The sequence below is a fragment of the Bacillus rossius genome, chromosome 1 (assembly GCF_032445375.1).
Source record: "Bacillus rossius redtenbacheri isolate Brsri chromosome 1, Brsri_v3, whole genome shotgun sequence".
In the NCBI taxonomy this organism is placed as follows: domain Eukaryota; kingdom Metazoa; phylum Arthropoda; class Insecta; order Phasmatodea; family Bacillidae; genus Bacillus; species Bacillus rossius.
Window position 1 is genome coordinate 357372524 of NC_086330.1, and position 14719 is coordinate 357387242.

At 37.6% G+C, this 14719-nt stretch overlaps 1 protein-coding gene across 2 annotated transcripts in view; it reads left to right on the forward strand.

Moving 5' to 3' along the window:
- The window catches only part of LOC134528281 (nucleolar protein dao-5), a 164650-nt gene that overhangs the window by 86778 nt on the left and 63153 nt on the right, over positions 1-14719 (forward strand). The gene's annotated exons all lie outside the window — the stretch shown is intronic.

The window sequence follows — 14719 nt, forward strand, 5'->3', positions numbered from 1 at the left end:
CATGCGCCAATTTTCGTAAGTAATACTCAGTATCATCTCGAAAAATGTTTTTAATACATGCAAAAATAACCGTTATCATGTGTTGTACAAAGTTACAATATATTTATTGTAGTATTACGATACAGTACTAAGCAACTGAGTTCCAAAGAATTTTTTTTCTGTGTAAAATTTGTATTGCCATTAAATGCACATCTAACAAGCGACATAGTTTGTAAAAATCACTGGGCGTGAACATGCCTCAAAGATTTTTAAAGATAAATTTGGTAAACAAAATCTCAAAAAGGAATAAGAATAATAAAATTATTTACAATATACCAGTCTTACAAATATTTCGAAGAAAAAATTCAAACACTCATCTGAGTAACTTCGCACACACGACGCAATTGAAATACAAACAAAACCTTTATAATTAACAAATCTGTCGCGCTCGCGATTATTTTTTTTTGTCGAATAATATCTGATGGTTTAATTCTTTATTTCTATTAAATTAATTCTGAGAACAATTAATTTGTTGCTAGACCTTGCGTTTCATCACATTTCCTTTAGTATATTTCCAGATTTAAATGTCGATTTTCAATTCAGGAAGCGTCGCGTCGTTTAGCGTCTAAGATTTTAAATGCTAGTTATGACAGTATACAGGAAGTTACCGTAAGTCGTAACTGTGGAGATCGTCATCCTCTAGAGATCCGGCTGACTTTCCAGTCATTAGTCGAGCCTTGTCATCAGCTGCATACGAACATTTCCTCAATTTGCGGACCAGGTGTAATTAAAACCTCGAGATTGCTGGTGTACACTGCACCAGACGCTCGACTAAACACCACTTTTGACTCTCGCCCCTGTCACTTGTATTCGTAGTCGTTTACGTAATGTTCCTCATTTGCTGTCCGAAAACCTCGGAGCAGTCTGGAGACTTGAGTGCATCCAAGGGCGGTGTTTCAAGACGTTGGGGGGTAAGGAAGCGAATAAGCACTGCCTTGTTGGGATGCGAACGTAGACTAGCTCGCTAGCCGTATTCCAGAACGTGTCCGAAAAGAATCCCGAGAAGGAAACAAAATTGGCAACTGTTTTAATAAACGATATCCTGAGCGAGGTAGAAACTGGTTGCAACGCACGCATTCTACCGGACGTTTGGCAACCATCGGTACAATCTTTAAAGGAAAAAAATTCTACAGATAACAGCACTGTCGAACGAATTAAATTGTGTTATTTTAATTTTCTGGAGTACTTTTTAAGTTGCGATTATTTATTGTTATTGCCTTTAAAGTTTACAGAAAGTATTGAAGGATATTTTCACTATAATAAAGTTTCATTTGGCACACCAACCAACAATCACGAAAGTGACTATATACGAGTTGATGGCGCCAGACGCGGGTCCGCCATCTGGACGAAATCAACAAGTGAGCTCTGCGCATGCGCGGAATTCGGGCAACAGATCGGCAACGGATAGGACACCAGAATCTAAAAACAAGGGACTGGCCGTGTCCTATCGTGCACTAGGAAAAAGGTTAGGATGCATGTGCAGCATATATTCAACACTTCTGTGTCTTGGAATACCGGCCTAAAATACTTAATTGTAGAATCGTGACAGCAGGCAAAGGGACTTATCTCCTGGTTTGATTTAAAATGCGAAGTTTTGACTTGGATCTTTCTTATCCAACACTGGTCCTAAAGCTAAAGTCACAATGCCACTACGGACACGACACGCTCAGTAGCCAATGAAACACGAGGTTACCGTGACGTCGACACGACGAAATACGCGCCCCGACGTCCCGCAAGAAGTTGATTCTATTTCTAATCTCGTCGTGTCGTGCCGCACGACATAAAGCAAAACGGAATCCTTGAAAAACTGAACATCAAACTTTATTACCTACTTGGTGAATCTTTATGGTGAAAAACGATATTACGTTTTACTTTTGCGGGTACCTACACATTGACATTTGTACTTAGTCTTCAACTGTTTAATGTGTTTTTTTTTTTTTTATATTTAGCACAGCTAACAGCGGAATTTTCTATCGCTTATATATCAACATATTTATAGGTTGCTTCATTTGTTCTGAAATAAACTTAATCTCTCTTTGTTATATTGTTATGCACCTCAGCTATCAACAGTAAATAAAATATTCCTATAGGGCCTACAATGTTTTTAGCGCATTCTATACCGCATTTTATGGACGCATTTGGCACGGGAAGATTAGCTGACAGCCACTTTTGAGTTCTTAGTGTTATGTTGTGGTGGTATTGTAACTCTAAACCATGAACTCTGTCGGGCTGGAACGATGTACGACTTATAATCGGATTTGTCGAGTCATGTCCGCCGTGACATTGAGTCTACAGCTTAAGGAGGGAAGAAAAATTGTTGTCTGTGGCGGTGTAGACACCCCAACTAATATTTTTAACAAATAATTCATAACAAAAACGAAACAATACAGGAAAAATAATGTCATGTTTGTTTTAAATACTAAATAAAACTGCGTCATTTCGAATTTAAAATACATAAGTTAGCTTAAAATTTAACTTTTTTTGAACATTAAATATAAGTTATTGACGCAGGTTTACTCATTAAATATTAATATAAATTTCAAGTACCATACATTTAATATACATTAAAAATATCTATCATGGATGAAAGGGCAATATCTTCAACTGTGTTTATAATGTATATGCTTACATTATATGTATGTTCAAGAACGACACCAATTTTTTTTTGATCTGTAAGCATCTTAGTTCTCGGTAAACGGCATGTATATAGTCACTTTCGTAAACATTAGAGGACATAACAAAGTGTTGGTGTGCCAAATGAATCTTTACGATACCTACTGAAATCACCCAGAAAATATCATTTGATAAACTCAAATAGTATAAAGTTTTAAAATACCTAAGAAAACTGGCATCACAGTTACAGTGTTCATAATACATTATCTCCTTTTAAGTTTCCAACAGGCTTGATAGCGGTCGGCCTCCGTAGCGCAGTCGACGGCCCACCGGGCTACGGTGCGGGGGCTCCGGGTTCGAATCCCGGGTAAGACATGGGTGCAATTTGTATTGTCTTAATAACAACCTTCAACCAACACTACCATTGCTCGGGGTGACTTAAAACTACAACATTAAGGGGGGGAGATTGTTGGCACTCTTGTAACTCAAAAAACTTGCCAGTGTACCATCAATCTTTTTAAAAAAAAAAAAAAAAAAAATAGCACAGCTGTAGAGCGCACGCTTGGGAACCTCAAGGAAACGTGGTTCATATCACGTCACTAGATTTTTTTTTTCACTTTTTTAATGAAACGTCATATTAATGTTTAATCAGCTCAATAGGTAAGAGTAAGGTTTGTTTCAGGACTGATTTCGGGCGTTTACGCAAAAAAAAAAATTGTTGTCTGTAAAGTTGGTTTACGGACGATAGTTTAACGTGACAACGTCATAACAAAACATTGATGAAATGATTGCATACTTTTATGAATAAAATTGAATCACTTTTATTGAATTATCACTATTTTGAATGGATAAAAAATAAGAAGTGCAATTAAATCTACAATTTAATTGATGAATTTACTTTTATTTTCACTCATTAAATCAAATATATGTATTACTTTAGCGAAGAGATTATTTTAATTATAACTTTTATACATGTTTGCTATTTAACTTCTTCCAATCTGTGTTATTCTGTTAAGGATAGGACGATGTTAGGAAAAGTGGGAAACGAATGGGAGTGTTTCAAGTTTAATGTGCCTCGAAAAAGTCAAATCGATGTTTGTTCCAATCGAGTGGAAGAGAGATAGATGCGGCGCGAGCGTACAATGAGCGTAACGGGACACAGCGTAACGGGACAATGTGCGTAACGAGACACTTTTCCGTGCGTGCAGCTGGCGTTCATCGACTTATTAGACGTCACGTCAAAAACAATATACAAACACATATACTTAGTGTAATAATTTTTTTTTCAAAATGTATAAGCTTAATATTTTAGTAATTCCATACAAGTATAACTTCTAACGGGTGCGGAAATGTTATAGTATTAACAGTTTAGTGAATTTTCACAAGATGGTTAGTATTCTAATAAAATTCCTCGTCGAAAATCAGGTCCAAGGCCGTGGTTTAAATGGAGCCGTTTCTAATAGTCCAACATTTCCTGTTATTTCGAGATGCTAATTTCTATCTGCATTTGATGGTGGCAAGAAAATATTACGATTCAGGAAGCGTATTCTAGTGGTGGGCGCAGAAAGTACATGTGTGATTTGCGTCCTGAAATTTTGGTATTTGAAAAGCGACTATTTTATTTATCAGTTTATTTAGCACGCTTGGCATTATTTTAAATATTTATGTTTTAAATTTAGTGTTCGAGTTTCGTATTATAAGTTTATTTGCAGCATGAACAACATTAGAACACATGATTTTGCTCGTTAGACATCACTGGCGAGTTCTTGAAAACTTGTTCATATATATATACATACATATATATATATATATATATATATATATATATATATGGTAGTAGGTATAGCATAACTCTTCTTCGCGGCCAAAAAACTGTGGAGGCATGTGAATCGGAAAGACGCCATTTTGTTTCAACTGATTTAGGCCCTAACCATTTTCCACCAAAATTTAAGCTGCGTCAAAACTTATGTAGTATGTAAATTTGCAGAATGATGATGTTAATAGCGTCTGGCTGTTACACATAGTTATTTTTTTCCTGTAAATTATTGGCTTTCAGAATTTAATTCACTTTTGAGAATGGCTTGAAAGTAATAATATTATAAATACACACTATGTAATTTTTTTTTTTAAATCTCCTATTGTTTTATCTTTTGTTTGACGAATTCCAATTTTTAAAATTAAACCTTCGAATAGTGTAATTGTATAATACTGATGAAATCAATATGGCGGTGGTTTCCTAAATAATTTTGCTTCTAATATTTCGTCTTTATTCACATGTTTTTAAAAAATTCGTAATATAACAATATTTAATTGCTTATAAATTTTTTCTACATACTATTCAAGTAAGTATATAATGTATAGAATTAAAACTTTCTGTTTTTCCAAATTCATAGAAAGCTGAATTCTTCAGGGTGTTTGAAAATCCTAATTTTTATTGATTTAATGAATGAAAACCTATAAAATGAAGAGTTTTGTAGACGAAGGCTATAAACGAAAGTTTAATACAAAATTCATGTAAATTTCTGTACATATTAATTTACCTTTAATACCATAAAAAAGTCTTTAGATATTAGTTGTTTGGTAATAAAAAATTATAGACAATTATTCGTAGTTTATTGCGAATTTATTTTAAATGAAGATCAAAAACACGAAATAACTCAAGACACTGCTTTCTTAACTCCCAACCACTGTTCTGGCTATTAGTGTACGCCGAGGCCGCTGCCTGCGAGAACCGCTACGGGAAGCCTTCTTTTCACAGACGAGACAGCCACACCCGAAGTTCCCCGAAGTTCATACTCGCTTTTTTTCCCGTTCTATCTCATTGTATAAACCGGTGTGGCATTAAATTTTGCAGTCGATTAGGAAAGGTTAGCTACATTATAAATACTTTAAAACATTGTGGATGGTCGGTTATATTATGTAAGTATAGCTACATTAAAAATACTGTAAAATCTTTTTATGGTTGCTTAGCAAATAACTTTTTAATATGTAGCTATCCAGGGCTAGGAAAAACAGTTTACATGATTTCACAGTATCTTTAATGTAGTTATCCTAACCAAATCAACCGTTCACAATGCTTTAAAGTATTTATAATGTAGCTAACCTAACCTAATTGACCATTAGTTATCATGAGTTGTCCAAAATTAACATTCACGGACACACGGCAAACGAAAAATATGGCGGCGTACATATAAATACCGTTGCCTTGTTTATGGTCTTTCCTTTTATCAACACCACCATATTTATTTACAATGAACAAAAAAAAACCGAAGATGCATGATCGGACGTTTGGCTATCTCGTCTGTGAAAAGAAGGCGTCCCGAACAGCTACGAGAAGGAGGCGCGCGCGCGCGCGACGTTGCCACATCTGTCCGCGCGCGAGCTACAGCGGCGACGCCGCCGCCGCTTCCTGCGATTGTGGCGCTAACGTGGATAACATCGGCGTTTGCATTGTGTCTCGCGCCGCCCCGACGTCTGCGAAAACACACATCGCTTCTCGTCTGGGCTTGCGGAACTGGAAGAAAACAAAAAACAAAAAGAAAACAAACGAACAGAGAAACACACCGAGCAACCACGAGATGTAGTCTACAGCCCTGCGCCAAAACGTAGTCACCAGCGGGACTCATTTCCCCCAAAATTTTGCTAGCAAGTCAACAAGCGATGTTTCTTCACGTACACTCGGAGTCATCGAGAGAATGTAAGGGACCCAATTTAAAGTATAACTTTTCTAAAACCCACAGTTAAAAAAATAAACTCTGAAATCTTTAAACGACGCTGTGGCCACAACTGTAAACGTGATCTGTGAGTGTTGCATCAATTGTAAGGTTTCCTGTGACATTCTATTAACAACAGATTTGAAATGTTTGTCCTTTCAGGGCAAACCCAGGTATTAAAAAAAATAATCTCAACCGGGAAACACAACTGGATATGTTTACAATGTTAAAAAGAGTGGCAGAAGGATACACCGGAACACTGGTGCTACTTCTGAGAAATGTAAAATTTGAGACATTTAACACGTCACAGACAATATTCCATTCGCCTGCGATTCCACTCGCAGCGGACAAACTCTCTCAGTTTAATCGCGCTGACTCGCTTCTGTCGAGCGAGTAAACACTACTTTGTTGTTTCCCCTAGGCCAGGAGTCGTAGACTGCGGCTCGCGAGATCTACGGCTCTACAACAGATTACTTTAGAAATCAGTTGCCAAGAAATATTTGTAAAACTACAATAAAGATATTGTAACTATGTACAACATGCAGCTATGGTTAATTTTGCATAATTGAAATACGTTTTTCGATGTAATCCTGATTATTTCTTTCTAAACTTGGCGCTTAATTCTATATTTTAATTAATGTTCATTCAAGCGTACTTTTTTTTAAACCATGGAAAAGATAATTGGATATTCAACAATTTGAATTTATTTTGTTGTATCGTGCTTACTATGTAAGCAGTTAATACTGGAACGGTTTACTAATAATATTAACTACAACTTTGTGGGCTACCACAGAACAAAAAAAAAAATCTGATCTCATCAGCCGCTTGGAAGAGTACGAAAGAGAGAAATAAATTTTTTCTTTCTCGCCATAAGTGTACGGCTGCAAAACAAATGTCTAAAATAGAGGAATTCAGTCTTCCCGAAACCTATGACTCAACAAAGAAAAAATACTAGCACTTGCTGTTATAACAATTTTAGGCTGTACCTATCCATGTGAACAAACGTTCTTTTCAATGAATCAAATAAAAAATTAATTAAGAAGTTAATTAACCGACCACAACTTTAAATCATGCCCAAAATAGATGCCATGCCAGACACAGATAAGCTTTCGAAAGCGGTGCAAGACCACAGTTCCAACTAACTAATGAATTTTCCAAAGTCCATGTAGTTTATATTTTGATAGTTATAATAATTTACGTTTTCTTGTTTTATTAGTAGAGCTCTAATAATGACTACCATATTTTTTACACTTAATTTTTTTCTTAAGTAGCCTTTATTTTTAAGACTCTATGTTGAATTTGTGGATACATTTTTTTATCTCTCATTTTATTGTCTTAAAATATCACGTAGGTAGAGAGAAAATACATGATGCGGCTCTCTGAAAAAATTGGAGACCCCGTTTACTTAATATTTGGCTCGTCTCTTTCGGAAGTCTGCTGACCCCTGGATTAGGCGAAGTAAGGCCGTGTCTGAATTCGCCTGAAGTACATACTTATACGTACATGTCCCAGGAAGAGAGAGGTCCCAAAGGCTGTTCGAACTGTACGTGACGTGAAGTACGCAAGTATGCAAGCATACGAATCTGTGCACTGCTCGCGTACTTCGAACCAAAGAAACGTCGCCATTTTGGAGAAGAAAATCATATTATAGGTTATATTTTAAAATACATTTAAAGACTTGTGAAATCATTGTCACTTTAAATTAACATGGAATTAGTAAAATTGAATAAAGAAATTAGTAATAAAAATGTTTATAAGGAAGTTTTAAAAAGTTCATACACACACACATAGTAGGTATATATACACCTGTCGTAACTATGATACAAAAGTACCTATAAGCATTAAGCAAATTGCTGCAATGAGTTGCTAAAAACTAAAAATTTCAGTTAAAATTGTTTTACCAAAAAATTATATTTCTTGAAAAACATAATATAAATATCCTATTTGGCTGCCTAATGTCGTTTAAAGAAGCCAGAACAGATAAAAAGGTATGTACCTACTTTTACAAAAGATTCCCTTGGAACCAGCTGCCAAGAAATAGTTTGTTATGCTGAAAGAAAGATATTGCAACACCTGGCTATAATTAGTTTTGCATATATATGAAATACGTTTTTCGAGATAATACCGAGCAATATTTACGAAAATTGGCGCAAAATTGTTAATTTTAATTTAAGTTGCATTCTAGCATTTTTTTTTAATTTGGAAAATATAATCGAATATTCTATAATTTGACTTAATTCTGTTGTTTCGCGTGGGTTATGTGCGCAGTTAATACTGGAAAGCTATTAAGGAACGGTTTACAAATAACTTGAACTAATGGAGGCACTGGGACAACAAAAAAAGAATAAATGCCCGGGATATCTGTGATTTCACATGAACATTTCTGTTCAATTTACAAAAAAAAAAAAAAAAATTACAGTTCAGGGTCACAATCACATAACTACGTGCTTTCATTTGGACACGACCGAAGTCATTACCCGTGTGTTTATTTTAACCTGTGTGGAAATTTTTTTAGGTTCCCTTTGTCTGACTGTGCGAGAGTTGACCTTAATATCCTACACCCGTGGTGAAAGCAATAGCATTGGATCGAAAAAAAAAAATACACAGCATGCTGTTTATATTACTGGCGATAACAATCGTTGCGATCCCGTTGACAGAAGTGAAACTAAAGTGATCGTTCTCTGTTGCCTAGGGGAGTGCGCAGAATAATTAAATTTCGGAAGGGGGGGGGGATATATATCCGCTACCCGAAATGAAATTCTGCGTACTCTCTTGGTTACTCTTTTTCTATTGCCTCCAATGAATATTCGTGACCTGAGGTCATTGCCTGCCCGCGTATACAGGGCGTGAATCTGGATTCAACCGTCAAACCAGACTACAAGTTCATCACCAAAAAAATATATTTTTTTATACAACTCGTGATCTAAAGTGCTTCCCAAGACTGATACGCCTTGGAAATGACCTTCAAAAACCGTAATAAATGTCACTGTCATAAAATAACTTCATTGAAATACTAGCCGAGTGCCCGATGGGATTTTCCAAACTTTCATTCCCTTAGGGGATGAATTTCCAAAAATCCTGTATAAGTGCTCACCTACGTTATATAAGGAATTTCAATGCAAATTTTCAAAGATTCTAGGGCCACTGGTTTAAGCTGTGCGTTGTCTGTAAGTCAGTAATCCCCCACACATTTCGGTGATTTTTTTTTTGCTCTCAATTATGTCGAAAAAATTATAAGACAGCGAAAACCTTTTCTTTATTTGTAGAACACTGTTTTAAATAAACGCTAACCAGGATCTTAAGATAGTGGTTTAATCAAATTGAGAAAAAACTTTCCTTTTCCCCAAGTCTCAATCGTGCAAGTCTATATCAGAGTTATATCTTAGATACACGGGTCAAAATAATTATTAGGGGCTGAGACAAAAAAATATTAGGGGATCCAAAACACGTGATTTGAGGATCAGACAAAAATAACTAAAGGATCAGACAAGATGCGTTATCAACAGCGGTATGAGCTACAGACAGCGTCTGTGGACAGCCAGTAGGAACCGGGGGTTGAATGCAACTCTGCTGCAACGTGCCTTGCTAATAGCTAGAGACAGGAAAAATTCACGGGTTCATTTCGCGATAGGCCAAAATCCAAGTGCGTGTAACCTATTGCCGCTTCAGTGATTGGAACACAGTTTGCCTGAAGGACTGTGAGCCAATGAATGACCCTCAACGTAAGAAGTATCGAATCATAAGCATCCCAGTTAGCAGGTGTCACGAGTCAGTAGCCAATGAGCTGGTGTAATATTCCCGCGTTCATAGAGGATCGTGGAGTCCATCCTAGAGGTCATTCAAACCGCGAATTTTTCCAGTCCCTACTAATAGCAAAATACGCTGACAATGCAGGATATGCAGGACAATGACTGAGTTGAATTTATCCTGAAATAATCCGTAATTCTGGTTTCTTCCTCTCAGGCAACTGCTTCATCACTTGATAAAATTCTTCTAATTATTTTGTTTTTTATATTAAATTCATGGACCGATTTAATTTTACGTTCACATACTGCGAGAGCCAGTAGAATTTTATCATCGCCGGAATCATTACACGAATCCCGCGGCATGCGTCTCTCCGACAGCGCGAACTAGACTATCCTGTCCGGCCGCCTGGCGCAGCGAAAATAGCTTTCTGTGTGGCCTCGGATTTAGCGGAAGTTACTATTCTCAACTCTACGTAGGTTTCTTCACATTTTAACATCTTTAATTTTTTTTTTAACCACGCATTTGTTGCCACTGATAAACGTTGTTTTTCCACCCTGGTCGAGGATAACAGTTCTTTTTGAATGAAGACGAGCTCGCGCCGATGCCTTGACGAGAGAAGGTTGGAGCTCGGAGCTCCAGCGAACCGGCAGACGGGCAGCTACGAGCGGTGGGCTACAACTCAGTAATGACGATCCATTTATCTCGCAGCCAGTATTGAGAGTTTTCCGAGTAACTGCGCCGGCCGGTTCGGGACAGGCTTCACATGGCGTGAAGCACCCATGGATTTGGAGCGCGCGGGCCTCAACCTCCCATAACTAGAGACCGGAAAAATTCGCGAATTCATTTCGCGATAGGCTAAAATACAAATAGTTATACCTCAGTGCTGCCTCTGCTATTGGCTCACAACTCACCTGGATGACTCTGGGCCAATGAGAAACACCCAACCAAAGTTTTATCGAATCACAGGCTGCTACGTTGAGACGTCTCACAAGACAGCAGCCAATGAGTGGGTGACATTTGACCGAGTGTACGTAGAACTATGGAGTTCATCCTACATGTCATTGAACGCCGCGAATTTTTCCGGTCCCTAAGCATAACCCTCGCCGATACGGGGCCACGACTCCTGGGAAGGCATCGCAGAGACCACCTTTTCCTCTAGAGTCTATACCGTGTAGTGGTTTTATTCACAGACGAGTCTCGCTTCGGTCTGTACCATTCAGCCGGTCGAAAGTGTGTTGAGACGACCAGGATAATGCACGCCCGCACACTTGTCACCGAATACTTGGAGCACATGGGAATTACAGTTTCAGACTGGCCTGCACCATCTCACGACACGAATCCGACAGAGCATTTGTGGGATAATTTAAGGATACGTGTTAGGCATTTTAATCTCCCTCCTAGAAACTGAAATCAGCTTCAAATTGCTATTAGTGAAGAATGGGTTGCTTTGCCGGTGGAGTACGTTCAAAATGTAATTTAGGGTTAGGGCAATTCGCCGAGCAAGAGTGTGTAATAATACCCCGTCAGAAAATCTGACGAAAAGAATAATTATTTTTTATTTTAATCCTTTATAATTAATCTGTACGGTATTGTTAGTAAAAAATATTTGTTTATGGTAGATTTAGTTTGCACAACCTATAAAGACACTGATTAAATATCGTATTTACTAGAATTATGGGAAAAATCAGCTTGTCCAGTTTTTTTTTTCTGCCTAGTATATTTTGTTACAGACGAGCGGACTGTTGAAATCGTTTGACGGACGGACGCAACAGGCTATTGTAATCCCGGCATAAGTGAAACGCAAGATTTCAACTTATTTTTTTCCTGTGGTGAACCTCCAGCTGAAGTTCGTCGGTGTCGAACGCAGTTTCAGCCATTACACTGTAAATTTTTATTTGTAAATTACAGATATTTGTGTTTTTTTTTACATTTACATTAAAACAACTGTATCACTACAAAATAGTATTAGCAGTTATGCTGGTTTTCGGATTCTTTTCCGAACATTTATGCTTTTGTGTTGTCCCAATGCCTCCGATAATTAAAGTTGTTTAGAGCACATAATAAGCTTGATAAAATAAAATCAAATTATTAAATATTGAATTATCTTTTCAATGCTTTAAAAATAGCGATGCTATGCTTAAATGAAAAATCAATTAATGTATAAAATAATGCGTCATTTTCGGATCTCGAAAAACGTATTTCATGTATGCGAAAAAAAATAGCCATAGCCATGTGTTGTACAAAGTTACAATATCTTTCTTGTAGTAATGCGAACTCTTTCTTGAAAACATGTTTCCAAACGCACAGAAAAAGTGTTTCTGTGTAAAGTAGGGTGACCAAACGTCCCGTAAAAACGGGATTGTCCCGTTTTTTAACGATCGTACACGGGGTCCCGAAAAAGTCTCCCGGGACGCCTAAATGTCCCGTATTTACTTTGGGTTGATGATACACTTTTGTCGCGCCTCTCCTAGAGCCGTCTTCCCCCCTCCTCGACAGTGAACATTCAATGGACGGGTGAAAGGAACAAGATGGGAGTGGATACCCTTTCTGCAATCTTGCAGGTACTCTACGATTTAAAAATGGACTGTTATAGTTTTTACAACTTTATATTGGAAAAGAAAGAGGTTTTAAAATTGGCTGGAACGAAAGAAAAATATCCCCAATTGAAATCCTAAAGATTTTTAACATAACTTTTACCAACAATTTTGGTTATCTTGTTTAATTATGTTTTGAAGTATGTCATAATCCTTATAATAAATAAGTATCCACTGCAAAATTGTTGTTTTTATTTATTATACGCCTCACAATCTAAATTAAAATACATATTCATAGGTAAATTGAAAAAGATTTATAGGTCTCAAATTAGCATAAAAAAGAGCATGTTTCAATGATTACGTCTCGATGGAGGCCCATCGGACCCCCTTTAGCTGGAGGGTATCGCCCCCAAACCCTCCTTGGATGTGTCCCGTTTTTTCAAGTTTATGATTTGGTCACCCTAGTGTAAAGGAGCAGCCGATGCGTGGTTCAGGCTAACTGCCGAAGGAACCGGTTCCCGCGCGAGTTGTGTGGACACGCTTCTTCAAGGACGGACCAGATCCGAGGCTATGTGATTATAGGCTACGCGTTATCGGATTGCTCCTTCCTTCGCACCGGGCGGCTGTTCCAGAGAGTTCGTCGCCCCCAGAGCTGGATGTTTTCCACTCCTCGACCGGGCGTGTATTCCATGAATTCTCTCTCCCCCCCTTCCCCCCTCATTTTCCCCTGAATCCCCTCCGGGAGAGCGTGACCTGTTAATTTTCACATGCAGGACGCCGCCGCTCAATCTACAGTTCGTTCCAGATGACCTGAACACCTCTCAGAGATTGCCGAGAAGACGATGCAGTAGTGGACCATCGCAGACTTGATGTACGCAATTTTCATCCTCCCCCTTACCACCGATTTTTTTGTTGTTGTAATTATTAAGCTTATTTAAATTATTTGCGGAATTAATGCAACTGCATTTAACGAATTTTTGCGAAAACGTTTTGTTAAAAATAGAGATCGGAAAAATTCGCGGATTCATTTCACGATATGCTAGAATCCAAACGACTGTACCTTATTATTGTTTCTGTGATTGGCTTACAGTTTATCTGAAGGACTTTGAGCCAATGGAAAACCTTCAACCAAAAAAAGTATCGAATCGCAAGCGTCACAGTTGACAGGTGTCACGAGTCAGTAGCCAATGAGCAGGTGGTATTTGCCTGAGTGTGTAGGGGGTTGTGGAGTCTAACCTAGAGGTCATCCAAAGCGCGAATTTTTCTAGTCTCTAGTTAAAAACTTTGTATCATCGCCTGTGTTTAGTGGTTGGCTGTGTTTATTTCAGGTACATGTCGATTGTCAGCACACCAGCGCCTATTAACTTGTCCTGAATGGCCCGGCCAGAGATAGGGCACAATTGCTTTTCTCGTAGACGGTCGCCAATTGCAAGGGAAGAATCGCTAGCGCGGGCATACCTTATTGCCATCTAACGAGCGACGGAAAATATTCGCGGGTTCAGTGATCTCCAGGATAGACTCCACGATCCCCTACATATCTGGGCAAACGTTACTTGTTCATTGGCTGCTGACTTTTGAGGCGTCTCTGCTGGGCAAGACTCCAAAAATAATTGAGGGTAGGCTTACTCTTTTCTTGTCTCACTCTTATGCACTGAGTCTGAACAGGACAGGGGCTGGAGGATAAAAAAAAAACTCCCTTCGTAGGCACAAAATCGAATTCGTAACAATTGTTTATTAATCTTATATTTTAATCTAAATTTTTTGTCTGAAACAATTTTTGATTAGACGAACCAATGTTGCAAGGGGTTGAAAAATTAAGTGGTATAATTTAAAAAAATCATAACTCCCATAGTAGGAACACTATCAAATCGTTTCAAATTGTTTGTAAACCTTATAATTTTTATCTAATACTTTTGTCTGAAAATATTTTTGATAAGAATAACCATTGTTGCAGGGGATTGAAAAAACAAAGGGGTAGAATTTAAAAAAATTCATAATTTACGTACCATGTACACTAATAAAACCGTTCCGTTTTATTGTAAAAACCTAAATTATTATCTACAACTGTTGTCT